Source organism: Amblyomma americanum, chromosome 3, assembly GCF_052857255.1.
Source record: "Amblyomma americanum isolate KBUSLIRL-KWMA chromosome 3, ASM5285725v1, whole genome shotgun sequence".
In the NCBI taxonomy this organism is placed as follows: domain Eukaryota; kingdom Metazoa; phylum Arthropoda; class Arachnida; order Ixodida; family Ixodidae; genus Amblyomma; species Amblyomma americanum.
This window is the reverse complement of record NC_135499.1, coordinates 124696211-124719032: the sequence shown is the minus strand read 5'-3', so window position 1 is coordinate 124719032 and position 22822 is coordinate 124696211.

The following is a 22822-nucleotide window of genomic DNA, read 5'->3' as shown; positions in this document are numbered from 1 at the left end:
CGGTAAAAAAAAAATTATTCGGGTGGAACCTGCGTCATGGCGAAACCGTTTACATTACATGGCTTATGATTTATAAGGCGCGGCAATGCATTTTCACCTGAAGGGTTCAGAAAAACGATTCTGATCACATTTTCTCCCGAAATGTTCCTGCGCACATGTCGCATGGTCGGTTTCTACGCCCGCCTTGAGACTGAATGAAGACGATATTATACCCATATACCAACTCACGCTTGATTATGATCCAACATCAGCTAAGGTCAATCTCCAGAGCAACATTGAGCGGATGCAACAGTGGAGAAATAGAGCAGCAAAGCTCTAAGAAACGGAACCGACAAATTGCGGGGATCTCTGGCCAGGAAGGCGCCCGTGTGCTGTGCCATGTCAGTGCTCGTTAAAGATCCGCAGTTGGTCGAAATTATTACGGAGCCGTCCACTACGGCAACTCTTTCTTCCTTTATTATTTCACTCCCACACTGGATTATGGTTTATGGTTTATGGGGGTTTAACGTCCCAAAGCGACTCAGGCTGTGAGAGACACCGTAGTGAAGGGCTCCGGAAATTTCAACCACCTGGAGACATCGCACAGCACACGGACCTCTAGAACTTCGCCTCCATCGAAATTCGACCGCCGCGCCCGGGATCGAACCCGCGTCTTTCGGGCCAGCAGCCGAGCGCCATAACCACTCAGCCACCGCGGCGACTCTCTCCCACATTCCACCCTTCCCATACGATGTGGTTCAGGGGTCCACCGAGATATGTGATACAGTTACTGCGCCATTTTCTTTCCTCAAAAACCAATTTTTCATTTTCAAATTTTACCCGCCGCGGTGGCTCAGTGGTTAGGGCGCTCGACTACTGATCCGGAGTTCCCGGGTTCGAACCCGACCGCGGCGACTGCGTTTTTATGGAGGAAAAACGCTAAGGCGCCCGTGTGCTGTGCGATGTCAGTGCACGTTAAAGATCCCCAGGTGGTCGAAATTATTCCGGAGCCCTCCACTACGGCACCTCTTCTTCCTTTCTTCTTTCACTCCCTCCTTTATCCCTTACCTTACGGCGCGGTTCAGGTGTCCAACGATATATGAGACAGATACTGCGCCATTTCCTTTCCCCAAAAACCAATTATTATTATTATTATTATTTTCAAATTTTCAATGGCGCATCACATCCGCGTGGCATACACCACGCAGGTGCCCAACGCATATCGTCAGTATGCAACCATGGCGTAAAAAAAAACAACCTAATTCAAGCGTTTCAGCATGAAACTTACAAGGCATAACAAAAAAAAACCTAAGTTGTTGAAGCCTTCGGAGCAAGAAAGAGGCTTTGACTTTTAAGCAGTGAACTATAATGGCTAGGGTATCACGCTTTCGCATGCCTCTGGCCATTTATTTACAAAATTTTCGCGATCGCTCTAGATATCTCATTTTTGATAGAGAAAGAAGTTTCGGCTAGTTAGAAAGAAAAATATTTCTACTTGTCAGCGGTATGTGTTCAGTCTTTGGAATTTATGTTGGTACAAGCAAGAGTGAGAAACAAACGGTGTGCGAAAAATGATACTTTTCTTCGGCTTTCCTGCTTCCTTGAAGTTTTTTGAAGAACTGCCCACCCAAATAAAAGGGCTGCTTCTGCAACATTTAGATGAAAAAATACTCTTGGTAAATGCTGAGCTGTTTTAAGCCCCTAGAGATTAGTTAATTTGAACTGGCAGGGAACACTGAAAAACTGGAAAAAAGACCGCAATTAATAAAAGTGATGCATATTAGAGGCCAAAGAGATTTTGGTATAATTGTCAGAATGCAAGCATATGTGGAAGATTAGTGTGTAGTGTACGCGGCTTTCAGGGCGCAAAATATATTTGGGCTGCATTCAAATTTCGTCCATTATCGTTGTCAAAACTTAAGTGTGCCCACAATAACATGATTCAAGGGTACTCTTGCTAGTGAGTAACCAGAGCTCTATCGGACGCATGGTAATCACTGTAAGTAATCATGGCACGGAATTGTGATATAAAAACAACGCTGCGATTTTCTTCAAAGTTCATGTACCCAATACCTGATAAACCTTCAAATAGAAGTTCAACATCTTGTTTTTTTGGTTAGTTTTCATTTTTGAGCGCTTTCTGCCATGAGGCAGTAATTAGTCGACGAAACCGCAGCGGTAAAGCAAGGGCCGAACAGCTGACCGTGTTGTTGCTTCCTAAAGTTTCTTCCTTTTTTTCCAGGAATATTCTTATCCAAGATATTACTGCCCGGCATTAAATAGCGGCATAAAAGAGATTAGAATATACGCAGGGTTTGATTGGAAAAGATTGGCAACACTGCGTCTTCTGGTGCGTTAGTCTGCATCATATACCTCCGACTGTTGTTTCTCTGGATGAACGTCTTGTGCATTCAGATACAACGTATACCAGGTTCATGGCAGTTGGAACGTTTAAAATGTTTTAGCCTGGCTAGTTCACGCAAATGCAGAGACCATGGGGTAGAGTTATTTGAGTGCTCTGTCTCCATCACCACGACAAGTCTCGAAAAGACAACTCTACTGGTGCCTGCTTTATTTTGTTCACTCTGCTATGTTGCTTAAGGAGAAAACACCTCGACCGATATATTTTCAGGAGATGTCACATGTAGACGGTTGCAGTCTTTAAAAACGTTGCTGTACATCACAGGCCTTGTCGAGTCTGGCAAGGAATTTTTATGGCAACTTTGAATACACTGCGCCGAACTACCTTTTCTTCAGAAAAGGTCACTGGGCGCAGAAAAATGCATGAAAGCAAGTGGGTTAAATCCAAGACCGAAATTACGAAACAGAAGAATATAATCGCTAAAAGCGCTTTACAGCCGCTATTAGGAAAAAGTTGATTGTGCTAGTCTAACGGAAACTTCCGAAAAATCCTAAAGAAATTACTACGGATACATAACTAGAGGCAAGGAGAAAAATGCTTGCTTTATGGGGATAAAAATATCACTAATATAACTGTCGCTTTTTACAACTCAGTTTTACAACTCACCTACAATCAGTTGCAGTTTATGTTGGTTTTAGCCTTCGCAGAAGTACACTGTCATCCCACTTCGAGCCAGATGGCAACCCCATCCGTCTTGTAAAATATTTCATCTCTGTCCGAGCTTCTACCTGTACTAACTCTGCTAATTATTACTGATATCTAAACACGAACGTTTTTAAATTACAGAACTTTGAAAGTCGTCAGCCACTTCAGGATGACTTAAAAATTTGGGGGGCGAAAAGGACACTTTACAGGCTTCGAACAACTTTGGAAGAGCGCAACCCACCTAAATGTTTGTAATATTAAAAAACAGTTACCTACTTCAAATGGTATTAGAGCACGACATGCACGAGGCAAGAAATGCACCTTGAACTATTGGAAGAAAAAGCCAATTTGGTGCAATTAAAAATGATGTTAGCTGAAGGCTACGCGTATGTGTCAAAGACGGGCACGCCTTCAAGCTAATACTGTCCGCATTGCATGGTCTCTAAGAAAAACGCAGCTTGTGGAAGCCAGAACTACAGTTTATTACGAGTGAAACTAAAATATTTGCACTGATATTATACCAATGGTAGGAAGATCAGAGCATCGGTGAGGGCTGTATTATACTGCGCTCCCACTAACCAGTTGCTGCGCTGACGACTGCGCTGGCCAGTGCGAAAAGGTAGAAACGCCATAAAGCATAAAAATAAACGGAGGCTCGAACAGATTACGGCGCTAATATTAGCTGAACGCCGTGTATTAACGGGACTCCTGGCACTTATCCAACTGAGGCTAAGTACCGATGTCTTCGTGCCGTCGGTTACCGCAGGCCAATCGTCACATCGCCTCACGAAAGGACATTGTCCGACTATCGACGAATATCTGGCGGCTGGCCCACGGTGCTGTTAGAGCAACCACCAATCGGCAGCGCTCGCGTCGTAATGCTCTTGTAAGCCGCTTGCTCGGTTATCGTCCTGTTTATGGCATGCAGAGTCACTGACGCCGGCGATTTAGGCGTACAGCAGTGGTGCGCCGCACGTTTTCTCTTCGGGTTCGTATGTCTTTTTTTCAAATAGTAAATGATAGTGTTAGCTATAATAAACTGTCTCCGTTCTAACTTTCTGATCCAAAAATATGTCGTACTCGAGATTGCGTATGGCTAAAATAGAATGTATCTACCTTCGTGTACTGCATACCGAACAATTCTGGACAAAATTAGTTTTGAACGGGAAACAGTTTATGAGTGCAATTTTTTCATATATTGTAAAATTTGAGTCTAACAATCAATATATCTGCAGATATCCCGCCGGCAGAATTGAATTATTGTGCTATTAACGTTTTCGCTATCGTGGAAAGCGTTTGCTCCAGTTTTATACAGCAGACTTAACTGCTCGATGCGAGCGATGAAAACAGTGTAAAATAAATATTTTGCTATATATCGGAAGAATGGACCATTATCTTGATTATTCTTATACCACTACATTGCAGTTTTGCAATATTCAAAATTTTTGTCCAAAATGTTGGACACAGTGTGCAGTGAATGTGCTTGTGTTGCTCAACTTCCGAGCAAGCTAGAGCCTAGATACTGCAAAATCTAAACTTTTCAAACGTATAGGTGTTGCACTAGGTTGTTGTGTTGATTGTTGTGACTTAAATACCAACAGAGCGAAAAAAAAACTCCTCATCTAGTCACCTTGATGTCGTTCAAGGAAGTGATATTTGAATACAAGTGGTGAAATTTCTTGAAAAAAAAAAATCCGTGATAACCTTTCAGCTTTAGACAAAAAGTGTATCATTTGAACACACGTACTGCGTTGTGTGCAAGATAGGTTATTTACGGAGGAAGGCATTGTAGAGAAAGAACGCAAGTGAGGCTAAATCTGAATTACCTTTATCGCGTCGTTTCAGGCAAGTGTGCAGACAGAATTTCTGTGCGGCAGAGGAAAGAGAAGCGATAGACACAGAAAAAATAAAAAAACGACCCCAGGGGCAAATGACACTGCAGATACTTCGCCATGAAAGGACGCAATCCTATTCTAGGGGAAAAAGGCCGACAGAATCACTAGGGCCAACAAAGATAGCTAGACGCGAGTAGCATACAAAATACGAGGTGCTTAGACTAGGGCATTCAAACTGAAAGCTGGAGTTGTTCGCTTTCTCAGTGGAGAAGCAGCGTTGCCGTCTTTTCGAGGATCGAGCCCTGTTAGTGTCTGCAGAAGATAGCCGCGGTCCTTTCTGAGAAGACACTTCCTGGCTTTGCCGAGTGAGTTTTGTTTAACCTGCGTGCCTTGCATTGGCTACACGAGCAAATAGCCCATCCTTTGTATGGAACAAAAAGAACGGTATTGGAATCCTTGGTCTGGGGATTTGGAGTGGCTCATAAACTGGAGGCATACACTGGCGCAAGTGAGGAAAAATATTAAAAAAAACATATCGGTAAAATGTTATGATAATTTTTGTGGCATTTTTGCGATGGGTCTGTTGCTAAGGCATAGGCATCGCGTGTTTTCATGCAAAACAAGCTAGGCAGCAGGGCCTTCTGTTTGTATGTGTAACGTCGATTTAGTCATTGTCGTTCTGTTTACACTTCCCGCGGTGTTAACCATCAGTACCTTTTACTTGCAACAGAGGAGTACAAGTGTCTAGTTCGATGGCGAGTGATGTCGAAGGTCTTCGACTGAATCATCTCGAGTGACAACCGTGTCACGCGTCTTCTACGCTTGGCTCTAGACTTGCGAAAGGAAGCTTTACTCCCACAGCATTTGAGAAAATTTGCTTAAAACATAGTGACTGGCTAGTTGGTTCTGCATACTGGAAAAAATTGCAGCGCAGCAGTAACAAATACGAGACGAGAAGGACGCAAACACAAGCGCTGACTAACAACTGTGTTTTATTGCTCTGAGCCAGCCTATATAAGAACTAGGTACAAAACAACAAAACAGAAACCAACACATCACCTCACGTATTCGTGGCACGATTATCGGAATTGTCTCCCGTTCCTCCAATCTTTCGTCCTATCATTGGCGTTCAGAAATGACATTTCTTTTTCACTAAGGCACACAGAGGGGTTGCTGACACACTTTCTGCGCATTTTGATATCGCCAGAGCTTCTGCTATCAACCTCGTGGTGGTGTCCCGACACTTACGAAGAATAACTGTGCTTTCAAGGGCAGGGGTGCAGCCTTTGCACTGGCTACAGTGTAAGGCGAGTTCCCCTGAGTTTGGGTCCCTTAGGTTCCTTTTGTGCTCTTGTAGCCTTGTGTTCAGACATCTCCCTGTTTGGCCTATATAGATGCTGCCGCACGACAGGGGAATTGAATATACGACAGAGCAATAAAACACAGTTGTTAGTCAGCGCTTGTGTTTGCGTCCTTCTCGTCTCGTATTTGTTACTGCTGCGCTGCAATTTTTTCCAGTAAGCATTTGAGAGGTTGGTACAAACGACCGAGGATAGAGTATCCTCCAATGGACGGACATGCTTAATAATTCACTGGGACAGCTGGCCGCATCCTGAGGTCTTGTTGGTGTAGCGTAGATCATTTTTGTGCCCAATCAGCAAGAAGCTTATTGCCAGAATTTTTGTTCGTTGTTTGCTTTGTGCTTGATTGATGGCACCCTTTCACGACGCCTACTCTGAGGGAGAAAAGTACTAGAAATTTAGAGAAATCGCGGCAAGCGTCAGCCAACAAGGGCACCGATCTGTCGAAGCGGTTCCCCCCTTGAACAGTTCTCGAATAGCTTTCACTGTAACGCATTACAGCCGAGGCACCACATAACAATGCACAGCAAAATATTTGTGCCGAAATGGGCAAAACAGCAAATATTGTTAGCTCCTAACTTACAAAATTTGAGCTGTTAGCGGAGCCTCGAATTATTTCACTTTCATATTTCATTGAAACATGCACATGTTTGATGTGAAATTAAGAAAGAGTGCCACCAGCTTGACATAACGAAGCACCTGTCTCAAAGCGGACTATTTGCCTGTAGGTTCTGTTTCGAATTGATCGCACTTCCCTGCGCAGCACAGGCGTAAAGTAAATTACCTGCCTTTACTAAAAAAATCTTGCCGCCTGAGAGAGAAATGAGCCATTGTGCCGTAGTTTGGCGTTATTTTATAGACGCACGATGACTGAAAATTGAGCGTTTCTTATCACCAACGTAGTCGGACCTTTTCATTGTTGTGTACCTTTCTTTCCGGATTGGAATTACCTTTTCAACAAGAAATCTGTAAAGCCATGCAAAACCATTCTAAAGCGCAAAAGTGGCGTTTGTTTAATGCAGCGCTGCTTACAGTATTGCCAGGATATGTAAAAAAAATCAAAGATTTCTGCAACGATTATTTCTGGTGAAGACAAATATTTCTGGCGTTTTGTAAGACGGTAATAAATATAAGACGAAATATAGGAAGGTGAACAACAAAACATGAACAATATTTTGAAGAGTGTGATTTCTTTTTAGCCCTGTGCGAAGAAATAATTTTCAATTTCAATGTACTATGTTCATAATCGCGTCTCTTGAGGCGACTCATTTTGATATAGTTGAATATTTACTGGGAACTGTTTGGGATGTGTAAGTGCCAAACACATTAATTAAAAATCAGTCCGTGTAATACAAGATATGTGCCTCTGCTTTGTACCGTACAGGATTAATGTAGCCTTTCTTGGTAACGATGGTCCAACGTGAGCTGTTATTGTTCGCGGCGTGTTTCGTTATGTGGTCTTCTTTGAAACCGATTGCTGCCAAAAGCTGTATTATTTTGAGCTCACACTCTCAAGAAATGGCTTTTACCAGAAAAAAAAGCAAAGACATGGTTATATTCCTGGTACTTGTGAACCGTGAGAATAAAAATCAAGACATGTAAACAACAGCGTGCTTCGAGCGAAGAACTTCAAAAAAAAAATTGAGGAACAAATAAGGGATCTTTAATATCTATTCAAACTCTTCCGTCTTGAGTTGTGACTAGGAGAAAAAACTCATGTTAATTATTAAGAGTCTAATCAATCTTACTTTTACAATCAACAGCAGCAAAAGAAGCCAGAAAAAAAAGGTCAAATGAACTTGTCAGATGTTTCCGCAGTGCTGAACAGTGCCAGCAGTACTGTTCTAATGCCAGTAAAACACAGTAAAACTTAATTACAGGAAAGAAAAGGTTTGTAGTGGTAGTAAATAAAGTAATGGCGTTGTCGTAGTTTGATAAATGAGGCACAATAAACGGTCGACGTTTTTAGGCTGAACAAGAGAGGCCCTGGAGTATTTTCTCTGGAAATGCATCTGTTCCTCCTTCATAAGAGGCAGAAAACGCGCCTCACTTACAGTCATTGCGGTGGCACTCCTGTCATAAGCCCCTATTTCTCGATCATTACTGATGATGATGATGATGATGATGATAATGATGGTAATAATGTTAATAATTTTTTTATGGTGCAAGGGCGTCTGTGGCCAAACAGTGCCATGGGACAAGGTATTTTTCGTTTACTCAAGGTTGGGTCAAAGACCCATTTCCTAAACGTTTCACTCTGATTAAGCCTAGCACCAGTCCAGGGGAAGCTTGTACCCACTGTAAAGCCGGTGGGTACCCGGCTGCACTGAGGATTGTACCCGCATGCAAGGGGGATAGTCAACCACTAAGCCACCACGGCGGTATATAAACTGATGTATGAACTTCATGATAGCTGTTTTTCGCACGCATAACTCCTACCCACCCATAATGACGTCCAGAGATTCTCATAAACTTCTCTTCATAGAGCAGCAGAGCAGGGGCTGCAGTGGTCCACAGTAGAGAGGCAGGTTGACGAGTCGGCAAGTGACTTCAACTGCCACCGCGAGAAGGGACATGGTCTGCATAGCTCTCTTAGAGAGAGATAGAAAAAAATTGGTGGGAACACTTAAGCTCCGCCTTAAGGGTATTACACAATAGCTTTAGTGGGTAAATGGCCAAAAATGCAGATTTGGTCATTTTCTACTTGATATTTATACATCCCTGGAAGTGCTCATACAACTTGTGGTGCAGTGGTGCGGCGACTAAGAATGCGTCACTGCCCTGTGAGGGCAGGTGCTTGCATCGGTGGGGCTTCTGCCACCCGGGTTGCTCTTCGCGGCCGAAGTGCGCAACTAATTGTTAATCTAACTGCCACCTGCCACGGTGCGCAGTTTTCTCATAATCCGGTGGGCAGGTTGTGATGACTCCACAATGTTACTTGTCCAAGGTGGCCCACTTACCTCCTGGGTTGCTTCTGTGGGTATTTTTCCTGGATTTTTCGCTCACGGTCAACGATGGCAGCGCCGGAGTTTCTGCGACACGAGCTTCTTAACGCTATGGGGTAAATAATGGTGATGCAGGTAGGTTAAAAAGGTAATGCCTCATTCGCAACCCCAACATCTGGACAGGGGAATGATGCGAGCGGATGACAACGATGAGAGGAATGGAAGATCTCGAAACCTCGAAACGTTTAGAAATCGCATAGAACTAGTGAATTGGGGTCCTGTTTTTGCTATCGCTGACTCCGATACTGCTTATAGTACTTTCTTGAGGCTCTTTTTACCCATCTATGAAGAATGTTTTCCTGTCACTGAAGTAAAGATGCCAAAAACTGCTCGCAAACCTTGGTTGTCCGCACCACTTATACGACTCATGAAAAAGAAACACAGGATGTTTGCTAAATTCATTAAAACTAAGGATACCACACTTGTGGCTCAATTTAAAGCATTGCGCAATCATTTGAACAATGAAATTAGGTCAGCTCGGACTACTTACTACAATAACCTATTTGATAGAGAACTCTCCATTAATCCTAAAGAAAAAGAGAAACGTCTTAGTCTGCTGTTAAACAGAATTACTCGTCCAAACAAAATTAGAACCCTGAAAGTTGAAGGTACTTTACTAAGTGGATCGTGCTTGGCCAATGCTTTTAACGAATTTTTTACCTCAGTTGGGACTCGCTCTCTCAACCATGCCAGTTCGAGGTTTTTGGGTAACAAAATTTGACAATCCTTGTTTTTTGAACCGACTAATGAAAATGAGGTGTACATTAATCTAAAAACACTCAAGGACACGGTAAGCCTCTTGCAATATCCAAACCCGTCCAATAAAATATGTCTTACATAAAATTGTGCCATGTCTAACGCATATATATATATATATATATATATATATATATATATATATATATATATATATATATATATATATATATATATATATATATATATATATATATACAGCTTATAAGAAGAGGGCACAGCGAAAAGCACTTTATTACTAACGTTTTGGCCGAGGTCCGGCCTTCGTCAGAGTGAACAATATCGTTGTTGGCGGGAGGCTTTTAAGCCAGCAACTCTCAGAATATCAAAACCTTATCACGACTAGGAACAAAGTACAGAAATCATGTGAATGCGTGGATACAATCAGGAATGACATTGAAAGATACAGAAAAAAGCGGTAATTTAAAACGTGGCACACACATGTGGTCAGCAAAATTGTTAGCGGGGCAGACAAGATAGTACACCAGGACTTTCGTTTAAACCAGCAGAAACAGTATCAAATTTGTAAATGAGATATGACTCACGGGTTTCTCTATCATGATGTGTCCTAAAACCTGATTGTAAAATGGTAACTCTTATTTTGTCGAATGAGTGACCGGGAATTCTGACGTGTTTAGATAGCGGAAGGTTGGGGAGAGAGGTGCAGTGAGCCCTGTGGTTATTGAAGCGTAAACGGAATGCAGTTTCGGTTTGCCCTATGTACTGCTTGTTGCACACAGAGCACTCCAACAGATAGGTTACGTTTGAAGTGTCGCAGCAAAAAGTGCCATTAATTCTCATCTGATAGTTAGACACGGTGCTGGTAACTGTTGCTGAGCTAGTCATATGTGCGCAGATGCTGCATCTTGGCTTATTACATGAGCGGCAGCCTTTCGAGACATGCTGTGAAATTCTTGAAGAAGTCAGCAAGTCACGTAGATTTTTTGACCGTCTGTAGACTACTCTGGGTGGGTCTGGGAATATAAGTTTAAGGCGTTGGCTTTGTCCGATGATGTTATGATGTTTGCGAAGTATGTCGGTGACGTTAGGAATAGAAGCTGAATGAGTCAGAATCAAGTTGGTTTGCTGAACTAAGTTAGGGCGATGGGATGTGTCCAAGAGAGCTCTTCGGTCAAGCTGGTCCGCGCGTGCAAACGCGTCGTCGATTAGAGAAGCGGGGTACTCTTGTTGCGTTAATGCCTTTTTCAGGGCCATGCAGTTATGGTTGAAATCAGATTGTTCAGAGCAGATCGGTTTGTAGCGGAGTGCTTGGCCGTAGGGAATACTGGTCTTGCAGTGCTTTACGTGGCTACTATGGAAGTGAAGGTACCGATGTCTGTCAGGGGGTTTCTTGTAGAGCGTCGTGACTAGTTTGCCATCACGAAGGGGTACTGTCACATCCAAAAAGTTAATACGCTCAGCTGAGTAAGCGTGCGAAAATGATATTGAATTATGTACGTGAATAAAAGCAGCGATGAAAGAAAGGAGTTCAGGCTCGCCATGCTTCCAAATTAGGAATATGTCGTCTATGTAGCGTTTATAATAAAAAGGCTTGAGTGAGCGACCGGACAAGAAGTTGTTTTCTAATACACCCATGAATATATTCGCATAATTATGACCGATTTTTGTACCCATCGACGTACCGCTGATTTGAACATAATGATCGTTATTAAATTCAAAATTGTTAAGCTCAAAGATTAATTTCAGCAAAGCAGCAAGGGTTCCGCCATCGACAAGATCGTTAATGCATAGAGTCTCATACACTTGTTTTACGGACTGAATACCATCCTCGTGGGGTATGTTAGTGTACAGCGAACACACATCTAAGGTAACGAGAAGAGAGTCGCAAGGGATATGAAGGTCAGCAATGTCTCGTAAAAAGTGGTTGCTGTCTTTTATATAAGACGAAAATGTGGAGGGTATATGGCTGATAAGGGAATCAACAAAACGAGAAAGGTTCTCTGTTACAGTTCCTACGCCTGAAACAATTGGTCGTCCAGGGAGATGCGATCGTCATTATGAACATAAACGACTACGTCGCGGAGGCTCACAGGCAATTGGCTGATTCTATGTTCTATAGGAAACTGGAAATCGATCCCACTGAACAGTTCTATTCCATAATTAAAGACGAGATTGAAAAACTATGTAAAGAAAAAGAATCACTGGTAACGACAAGCGCTCCATTATTCTACTAATCCCGATTTCAGGCAGATTCTATCTCTTGCCGAAGGTACACAAGCCTGACGTCCCTGGACGTCCCTGAAGCAGCTCTAACAAGCGCTGCTTCTGACCCACCGACAAGCCGGGATTAATGTCCACGGTAGACAGAACGGTTGCTGCATCGCATCCGTCCGGCGACGGTAGCTCCAGAGCACATATTTCTGCGGGCTCAACGAAGTCGGTAACGTATGCGACGGCCGTTTCTTTCGCAAAAGGCTGGAACTCTGTTCCGAAGTTGGTGATCAAGAGTGTCGCAGAGCGATCCCGTAAGCGAACAAGCCCTCTTGCAGCGCAGATTCCTTTCTCGAGTAGAAGTCTGACGTTTCTCTCTGCCATAACGTCTCGATCACCGGGCGAGTCACTTTGCACGGGGACCATCATGCTGCACCGCGGAGGCACCGTCACGTCATCAGCAGCAATACGCAGGGCGGGTATCGTGGAGTCGTCTGGGTCGGCTATTTCAATTGCTTGCGTCGGCGAAAACGTCACGCGCGGCTCTATAAATTGATAACGGCGCCGTTAGCTTCTAAAAAGTCCAGGCCGAGAATGACATCGCGCGAACAGTGAGGTAGGACAACAAAGTCACAAACGTAAATAAATCCGTCGATTGTAACTCTCCCCGTACAACGGCCAACAGGGGTAATTAGGTGCCCACCAGCTGTGCGAATCTGGGGCCCAGTCCACGCGGTTAAAACTTTCCTCAGTTCTTTTGCTAGCTCGTTGCTCATAACCGAATAGTCCGCTCCCGTATCAACCAATGCCGTAACCGCTAAATCGTCGATATCGACCGGTAAGTTCGAAGCTGCACATCATTTGTGATCGTCACGTGTCCTCGTTTGATAGCCGTCGTCTGGTCGGGAACGCGATGGAGGATGTTCGGCTGTTCGCTCGTCAGCGGCCTTACCTCCGCAGGCCGCTGGGTCTAGTTTCCCCGGCGAGGACTCGGTGAGCGGCTGAAACGGCTTGTCGAAGGACGGGGACTCGGCGAACGATAGCGGGTAGAGGTTGGTGGGCGGTAGTCAGGGCAAGGGAAATCAGTGTGAGTGTGATCCCGGCGCGTTGACAGGTGCTCCTCAATTTCGCGGGACCGTTCGCCATTGGGCGGACAGGGGACTCGCGGATGAAATCCGCGAATTCCAGCTCGACGATAAGGGCACCACCGCAAGATATGGCCAGCCTGACCGCAGTGGTAGCAAAGGGGCCGCTGGTCAGGTGCCCGCCACACGTCCGTCTTCCGCAGCCTGGCTTCGGGCAACACAGGGACAGGCGGGGGCCGCGGCTGGAAAGCAGATGCAGATGGGCTGGTGCTCCAAGGGGCGAGGTCGCAGTTCTGTCGGAGTACCGACGCGTACGTCTGGCGCGGGGGCGTCGGTGTAAGGGCAGCAGGGGCAACAGGTTCAGGAACCACCTGCTGCACTTCCTCACGGATAATTTGTGCTAACGATGGACACTGCGGCTGCGACTGGGCAGAGAGGCGCATTTCGTGCTGCTCTTCTTTGACGATAGATCGAACCAGCTCCCGAAGGGTGTCAGCGGAGTCGCTGGAGGCTGGCGCAAAGTCGGCAGTTGATACGGTGTTCACGGCGCGATTGTAATAGCGGGCGCGTTGTTGCAGGGTCTTTTCGACGGTAGTGGCCTCCGATAGAAACTCCGAAGTGGTGTTAGGTGGGTTTCGCACAAGCCCAGCAAACAGTTCTTCTTTTATCTCGCGCATCAGGTGGCGCACTTTCTTGTCCTCGGCCATTTTGGATCCGCCCTTCTGAACAGTCGTGTAATGTCCTCATAATACATTGCGACGCTCTCATTGGGTCGCTGGTTCCTTGACTGCAGCGCCGACTCAGCTCGTTCCCGACGGTCGGTGTTGACGTAGGTCGCCAGCAACTGGCTACGGAACCGTTCCCAAGAAGGAAACGTTGTCTCGTGGTTCTCGTACCACGTCCGCGCCGAGTCGTCAAGAGCGAAGTAAACATTGTGCAGCTTCCGCTCCGCATCCCAGCCGTTGTACCTGGCAACGCGCTCGAACTGGTCAAGCCAGTCCTCCGCGTCCTCAAACACCTCGCCATGGAAGGTCGGCGGCGTTCGCGGCTGGAGGACCAGGAAATGAGCAGCTGAGTTCCCGTTGTCAGCCACAGCTGCCGCGTCTCCGTTGCTAGCCATAGGTGCCGCGTCAGTCCTGCGCGTCGCAGCTGGAGCCCTGGTCCTAGGGGATAACGGACCGTACTCTGGTGACTGACCTTGGATTCGGCGGCTCGTACTGCGATGAATCGGAGTCAAATCCGTGTTCATAGAGAGCTTTCGGAGCACGTAGATGTTGGAAAGTACCCAGCACCTCCACCAAAAATGTAACGAAGACAGGACCGGCACAGATCACAGTCTCAGCGAAGTCCAGCGCACAGCAGGGAACTCACAAGATGGCTGTCCGAACCACACACATCGTATTTGTCCACCGGCACAGGCACACTTCGTCTATATATATATATATATATATATATATATATATATATATATATATATATATATATATATATATATATATATATATATATATATATATATATATATATATATATATATATATATATATATATATATATATATATATATATATAACATTGTACTTTCTACCGGCAGGCTTCCTGCTACCATGAAACTTGCTAGGGTGGCCGTTATTTTTAAAAAGGGAGACAGAAATGATCTTAGTAATTATAAGCCAATATCTGCTTTGCCCTTGTTCTCTAAGGGGTTTGAAAGTGTAATTCATTTCCGTGTTCATAATTTCCTACAAAAACACTCTATTATAAATGACTGCCAGTACCGGTTCACCAGAAATAGATGAACAGAACAGGCATTACTTGATCAAAAATAATATATATATATATATATATATATATATATATATATATATATTAACTAACGATGAATCCCAGAAGCTTAAATTAGGAATTTTTGTAGACTTTAGTAAGGCTTTTGATACGCTTAACTATAATACTCTCTTTGTAAAGCTTTCACATTACGGTATACGCGGTCATGCCGTTAATATTTTCAAATCATATATGTGCTCGCGATCACAATATGTTTTCATTAATAATTGCCATTCTGAAGTTCTACAAAGTTCTACACTGAATGCAAGGTACTCGTTCACGATCAAAATGAGTGCAGTCACAAAGTAGGTGCGCAAGTACCTCTTTGTGCCCGCAGTGATGGCATACACGATTGTAAACACTCGGTATATCACGCTTGCGCGCGATCATTACACATTTATATTTTATATTTTCGAAATACACCGCGGCGTAATTAAAGTTGTCTGCTGAAGGCGCACGTAAGCGTTTATTTACCCTTGCAATCTACTACGTCGCTTGCCTTCTGTGCAACGTGACAAAAAGACGAAACTCAAAGTGCGCTCTACATTGTTTGCTGACGCACGATATATTGAGAAACTTTGCACAAAGTTTATTGGGTGCAGTCAGCGGGACGCTGGGGAAGGCACTCATTTACGCGTTCCGAAATCCGCCCCGGTGGCAGACTGCGTCTTCTCGAAATGAACTCGGCTCAGAAGGTGTGCTTGAACAACCGTTAGAAGGACCCTTGTATGTTTAGCAGATCGCGTAGCTACAAAGCCTGTGGTCTTGATTCGCGGCGCTGCTAATAAAAAAAAGGTAAAATATGCCCGACTATTGGGAACGGCACAGGATGTGCACCTGTGCACTGATTAAGACGAGCCTATCTTTCTGCGCATATATTTAACAAGTTCAATATCTAAGCTCGCGGACTACGCCGCTTAGGCTAATATTAATAAACAGAAGGATCACACCACCATATTCAAAGACGAGCATGGATTTTGAAAGGGATATTAATGCCACAGTCAACCTTCCGGGTTCTTCACGACATTTTTTGATGAATAGATGTCGGCGTTCAAGTTAACGCGCTGTTTCTTAATTTTCCAAAAGCATTTGACCGGGTCCTCTGTTATAGACGTTCGCTCTAACCCACCTAACCGTTCATTGTGTCGTTATTCTTTCGGTTAAGGTTTTTCTTGCGCGTCAATTTCAGTTCACGTCTGAAATTAATAACCTTTCCTCATCCTCGCCTGTTTAGTCAGGCGTTCCCCAAGGAAGAGTTCGGGCAGCTTTCGAAGTGCCATCAACAACTGACCCGCTGGCCTAACATCCTGGACTAGATTATTCGTAGATGACATTGTCATGTCTCGTAACATTGCTAACGACCGTAGCCGGCAGCCTTTGCAAACTGATCCTCATATCTTTTTTAATTGGTTAATAACCCATAATACCTCTAAAATTATCCTCATCTCCTTCACTTGTAAGACATACCTTAGGCCTACATCTTACTCTCTCCTGAATAGCCGGTTAGAACATTCCGCTACCTTTACAACTATATATCTAGAGCTTCATCTTCAGTCAAATTTAACACGAAAATGCCAGAATAACCAAAGTCAGGCTGCTGCTAACCGCGCTTTGGCTCTTTTGAAGCTTGACTTCCAACACGCGACTTCTCTTTTTACAAAACTGCCGTACATTGCCTTAATACGGCCCAAATATAGTACGCGGCAGCAGTCTGCGACCCAAATTAAGCATACATAGACCGAATGGTTTTTTAACTGTTTATAGATTTTAATTTTAAAAACCGGCAAGGATACCTGTGTGCAGTCCGTACACTCTTTGCAGGATCAACAACATTAATCAAACTATAGCACCCGCCAACCGCTCACTCGGCCTACCAAAGCATAGCTTCAGACTGGCTCCCCCGCATTTGAAGAAACTTGCGCTCATCAAACTCATTCGTCCGAAGATTGAACATGCATCAACCATCTGGGATCCTGACCAAGCCTACCTCGTAGATAACACTGACTCCTTGCAGAACCGTGCTGCGCGTTTTATTTTTTCAGACAACTCACATACTACCAGCGTCACTACCTTAAAAAATCGCGCCGAATTAGAAGACTTGTCATACCGCCGTAAACAATCAGGACTAGCACTTTTACATAAACTACCCGAAAAACGCGGGTTCGACCGTACCGCAACGGTCGAATTTCGATGGAGGCGAAATTCTAGAGGCCCGTGCACTATGCGATGTCAGTGCACGTTAAAGAATCCCAGGTGGTCCACATTTCTGGAGCCCTTCTCTACAGCGTCCATCATAGCCTGTCACATTGGCACGCTATGCCCCCCATAAAACATAGAAACTTTTCCATAAACTCTACCACCATCCATCGCTCCACCACGATTTTTTCCAATCAACATCAGGCTTCTTTCCGCGGCTCGACCATCCGCACAAAGTTAAACGCATCGCGCGTCGTTCATCTGCATTTGCGAAGTCATTCATACCACGAACTATGATAAACTGAAACAATTTATCAACGCAAAAAGCAATTGAATCTTACGCCTCCACATTTCTTGCTCTCATCCGCAGCGACGTTGGGATTTGAAACATGTAAAATGTTCAAAATTTTGAATGTTTTTTTTTTTACAATTGTCATACTTTGGCGATTACTTGTGTTCTTTTTGTGACTTTTACGAGCACTGCCGGATTTTTTATTTCAGTGATGCCTAAATGTTTTGTTTGAACCAAAAATTTGTATTTTATTCTTCTTTTATCGCCTACTTCTTTATTTACTCTGCGATGCTTAATTACTTTTCCACGTTATACCTAGCCTGTTTATTGTTCCTTTTCTTGTTAATGACGTTCCTTGTACATGTTTTTACACTAAACACCCCCCCCCCCCCCCCCCCCCCCCATTAATGCCCTCGAAGGAGGGCTTTAGGGGTGTGCTGAATAAATAAATAAAATGCATAGATTGTACTGCAAGGCGGACGTTACTTATGTGTTGGAGCTCAATAATATGGCGTTTAATAATGAAAATCAATGAGCAACTTTTTAATTTTTACTAGAGGGCACCATTAAGCTGCGCCATTGAAAGCCGTGAAGAGAGAAGGTGAGCCCAGTGTCTCAAATTTCTTCGTCCACAATGTAATTCGAGAAATTGAATGACAAAGTTATGAATATTAAAGCTCGTTGAGTGGGCACCGTCGCGTTGAATAATTACAAAATGGTGCTTCTGCGTGCAGTATCCTCGCCCAAAAGGTCAAGTTCTACTTGAGAAAATATACGCACGGCGTCTGTATTTTCTACAGTACATAGGCGAGCGAGGTGTAACGAACAGGCAGGGGTGTAACGAGTGATGTAAGCGTTAGTTCCTGCAAAGGAATATGAGGTAAAAAAACCGTGCATGCAAAGGGTTGAGCGCAGCTGGTAAAGATATGCAAACTAGAGGCGTGTTGAAGAACGGTCGGGATATTTTACTAGAAAAACTTGCCAGCCTGTAAACATAATGCCTCCTGACATCCACGGAATCTTTGAAGTACGTTAGAATTATCAAATTCGTAGGAAATTGGATTTCGAGCACTTGAAAAACACAGGCCAATATTGTTTACTCTCTGTTGTCTATGACGAATTTCCTACGGCATTCGCTAATATAATTGGAGACACCTTACACTTCAGTAAGGCAACGACGAGGCAGCCCTTAGAAAGGGTAGTCGACAGTAGAGGATATTCACGGCATCAGTTAGACGGCTGACAAATGAGCCGATTATAACCAACCCTTATATATACCCTTATTGGATTACGAGAAAGGGTTTTACCCAGTCAAATTATCGGGAGGCATTGTAATTACCTAAGTAGGTAGTGGCCTCAGATCGAGATGGCGAGCTCGAAATAACTAGGAAATTAAAATGTGGTGGAGTGCATTTGGTAGGCAATCTCAGATAATGCATACATCCCAGAATATTCCTCACTCAGAACGCACACACAATTTGTATCTTGTAACAGCGACGTATGGGACAGAAAGTTGGAGGCGAGCGAAAATGCTTTAAACTATATTTATGACATGCGCAATGAGCTTTCGAAAGGAGAATGCTTGTTATAATTTTATAGACAAGAAGAGGATTGAATGGGTCGGGGAACAAATGATTGTTTATTATGTAGTATTTTAAATAGCAGACAAAATTGGCGTGGGCCGGACATTTATTACAAAGGCCATGTAACCGATGGTCCCCCAACTTAACGGTATGGATTCCAAGAGAAGCGCACAAGGAGCGACAGATATCAGCTGGAGGGTATCAGATTAGGCGTAAGGAGGTCGCGCCTGACACAGGACATGATTAACTGGAGGTCAGCGGGCAAGCCTTCTGTCCTGCAGTGATTGCAGTTACGCCAGCGATTCTGATGCTGAATATTTTTACAGTGCGCCTTTTAGTTCGTTCCCCAGAAGTAACTTCTGAGCATCATTCTAATGGAAAGAAACAGGGCACTGTCGCAACGATGGGTTACCCAAGAACTAACTTAAGCCTACTGCGGGTATTGGATTGCTCGGTAGCTGGTGGCTAATACTTCTAAGGACACCAAGTTACTAATTTATAAATCTCTAATTCATCGTGATTTTGACCATGAACCTTTTGTCTGCAATCTGTATAAGCAATTGGATATTAGCAGTTTAGAAACAATGCAAAAAAAGCTGTGTGATTCATATGTCGCCTCACTCTACCTTCACCCGCTCCCACCCACGCGGCCGCATCGATACATCAAAATTCTCACATTGCATCTACATACCTAAACTCAGAGGCTCAAAGAGCAATTATATAACATCACACTTCCGTCATTAACGAGGAGACATCGTGGCCGAAATTTTATCCCTCGCTATGCATGAGCGAACTAGTTCAAATTAAGTTTTCTCTGCACTAGATTGAAGATTGGAATTCACCACCTCTTTCCATTCACACATGTTCATTCCGAAGTTTTGCATCCGCCGTCCAAGATGCATAATCGGGGTCCCCCACAGCATCATTTTCCTTGTTATAAGACAAGTTAACTGCCTTACGGTTTGAGAAAGTTCTCATTATTGCTCACCGTTGTTTATGATAACACATGTTGTACACATTTTTTGAACCTCTCCTGCCATACTTCATATAAGCGCTGCAATATGTGTAAATAAACATGTAAATAAATATTTATGAGCCTGATCTTCACAATGGCAGTTTTTTATTTTCGGACTGTTGCAGAACAGTGTTGCGTAAAAAGAGCGTTCCACAGCAAATAAACTCTCTCCTTCGAGTTTATCTTATCGTGCGCTCGAAGCTGTACTGGAAATCACTGACGAAAAGATGTAATTAGCACGTCATTCTTTGCACTCGCTCTACCGCAAGTAACTGCGGCTCTTGAGTGAGTTACACCGAGAAATCCTTGACTAGCGTATTTTCCAACAGGAAGTTATGAATCCAGTTCTTCTTATATCGTAAAATTCCACACTAACAATGAATGTCTTTGGCTTGAATCTGTTATTTTTTTCAACTTCAGTTTTTCCCCACTGCATTTATGCAATGCAAGTGTCATTCTTGTTTTCTTAATTTACGCCTTTTTGTGGATGCCTCATTTGTTGCTTGTTTGAAATCCTGTTATAGCTTCAAACTGTAGTCAACGCAACTATACTTGTGTTTAATTGTATACGTTGTGTTCTTGTTTTCTACTGTATGAATCCTAAAACGTGATTCACAGTATTCTAAAAAAAATAAATACAAAAGCTGAATATCTGCCCTCGGCAGGCTTTCATTAATTTTTCTATTACCATTTTTGCTACTGTGAGAAGCGTTCCCCATCGGCTTACTACGGCAGTCTTTACAACTCGTTGCTAGCGAAGGAAAATCTATAAAAGCAAGATTTTACTACGCATCAGAAAAATGGACCATTATCCTAATTATTTTCATGGCAGTACTTAACAATATTACATAGTTGGCTCAGAAATAAAATTGTTGATGAAAATGGGGGCGCAGACAAAATGGAGACAAAGACGGAAGGCCACAGGACAAGCGCCTCTTTCGCAACTGGGTTATTTGGGAAGAAACGAACTCTTAAAACAGAAAAGATGCCAAAGGCATCAAGAAAAATATTGTTAACATATGAAGGTTAGCATGTCAAGAAGACAAAGAAGACGAAAAGCTAAAACCTGGCGCAGATTGCGTATTTCCCTCTCAGATAGCGAGAGCGAATGCTTGCTCAGGCAGTTCCCATGCGAGGCTTTGTGGAATGCTTTCATCACCTCTCTGGTTATTTGTTGCGGTGGACGGTACGAGACCTGTGTGGCCACAAAACGAGGACGGCAATTGCAGCCTTCTCAGAGATGTTCATTCACCCCTGAAGAACAATCATTTTGGTGCCAGTTTGGCTATATTACACACCACACCAGTTTCACATCGCATAAATTTCACTATGTGCTTCACTTTGCAGGAACAGGAACTACTATCAACAATTTCCGCCTTTCTTTGAACAAGAGGACAAAGTCTTCCGAATCTCTGGGGGTCAGAAAGGGCTATACTCTAACATATTTTTTCTCAATATGTCTTAACCTATGAGATATGCGGTGAACGTAAGGAATGACAGCACGCTTCTTCGAGTTCGCTTCAATGGGGGATGAGCGGCCTTTGACTCAGTTCATTAACTTCATACAGGACTTGGGAATGACTTTCCTAGGACAGCTTGGTTTTATCGGTCTAGAAACTTGGGCATTTAAACAGTCGCGTGAAGGCAAGATTTTGCTATGCTCGATTTGATTGCCGTGTTTGCACATTGAGGTTGCCGTCAAAAGAAAAGTAGAACTTTTAACTTCGAAGCGATGCTGCTCGCACCTCAGATATGAGGAAGTGGCGGAAAAGGAAAAATTAGGTGAAGTGGGGGAAAAAGTAATGTGATGTCAGTTTCTTCGGGGACGGGCAGACCAAGCTTTCTGGGCAGACAGGCCGGGCATGCGAAACGAGTTAGCGGCATGTATACGCCACACTTTTCTTACTGGTTTCCTTTGCGTCAAGGCACACCAACCACATGCACCGTACAGATGCTCTTAGCGCACTCTTTATCCATCATGTCAAATAAATATCAGCAGAAGCCAACGCCAACTATTATTAGCCCTGTACTCTGATTATTTCTGTCCTCAGCCAGCTGCCAGTTGCAGATGGCAACACGCGCACTTGGGGCTCGTTGAGATCACAGTGACAGTGGCTGGCAGGGTGCTCACAATTGTTACCAGAATTACCCACGTTTGTTTTTAATTTTGAGAGTTATTGACAGCACGCCCGTGTCACCGAAAAAGGTCCTTGGAGTAAAATAGCCGCTTGTGATGAAAATTGTTCGCCCGAAGCTAAGAAGGCGACAAGTCGCGGCATGCGACGAACAGAAAATAATAACAAAACTGGCAGGCAATAATAAATGAACAAGACTTTTTAATACTTAAACAAATCAAAATAGTACCGCAAGGTTTCGAGTGTGGAGAAAGGAATTCATGCATTCAATCTTTAGCAGTCCATTATATTATCCAAACATTAAATTGCCTAACAGCACTTCCTTATGCTGCCGGCACATCTGTAGCCTGAACGGGGCGGCTATTATTTTAATTCTAGGTAATTACCATGATATATATCGACGGCGGCTCAAGAGACTTTATGGCTTTCCCGAATCTCATTTCGCGTGATACTCTTAGTTGAAACAATGACTTAAACACGAGGAGAATATTCCGCGACAACATCGTTAAGCCGTGGA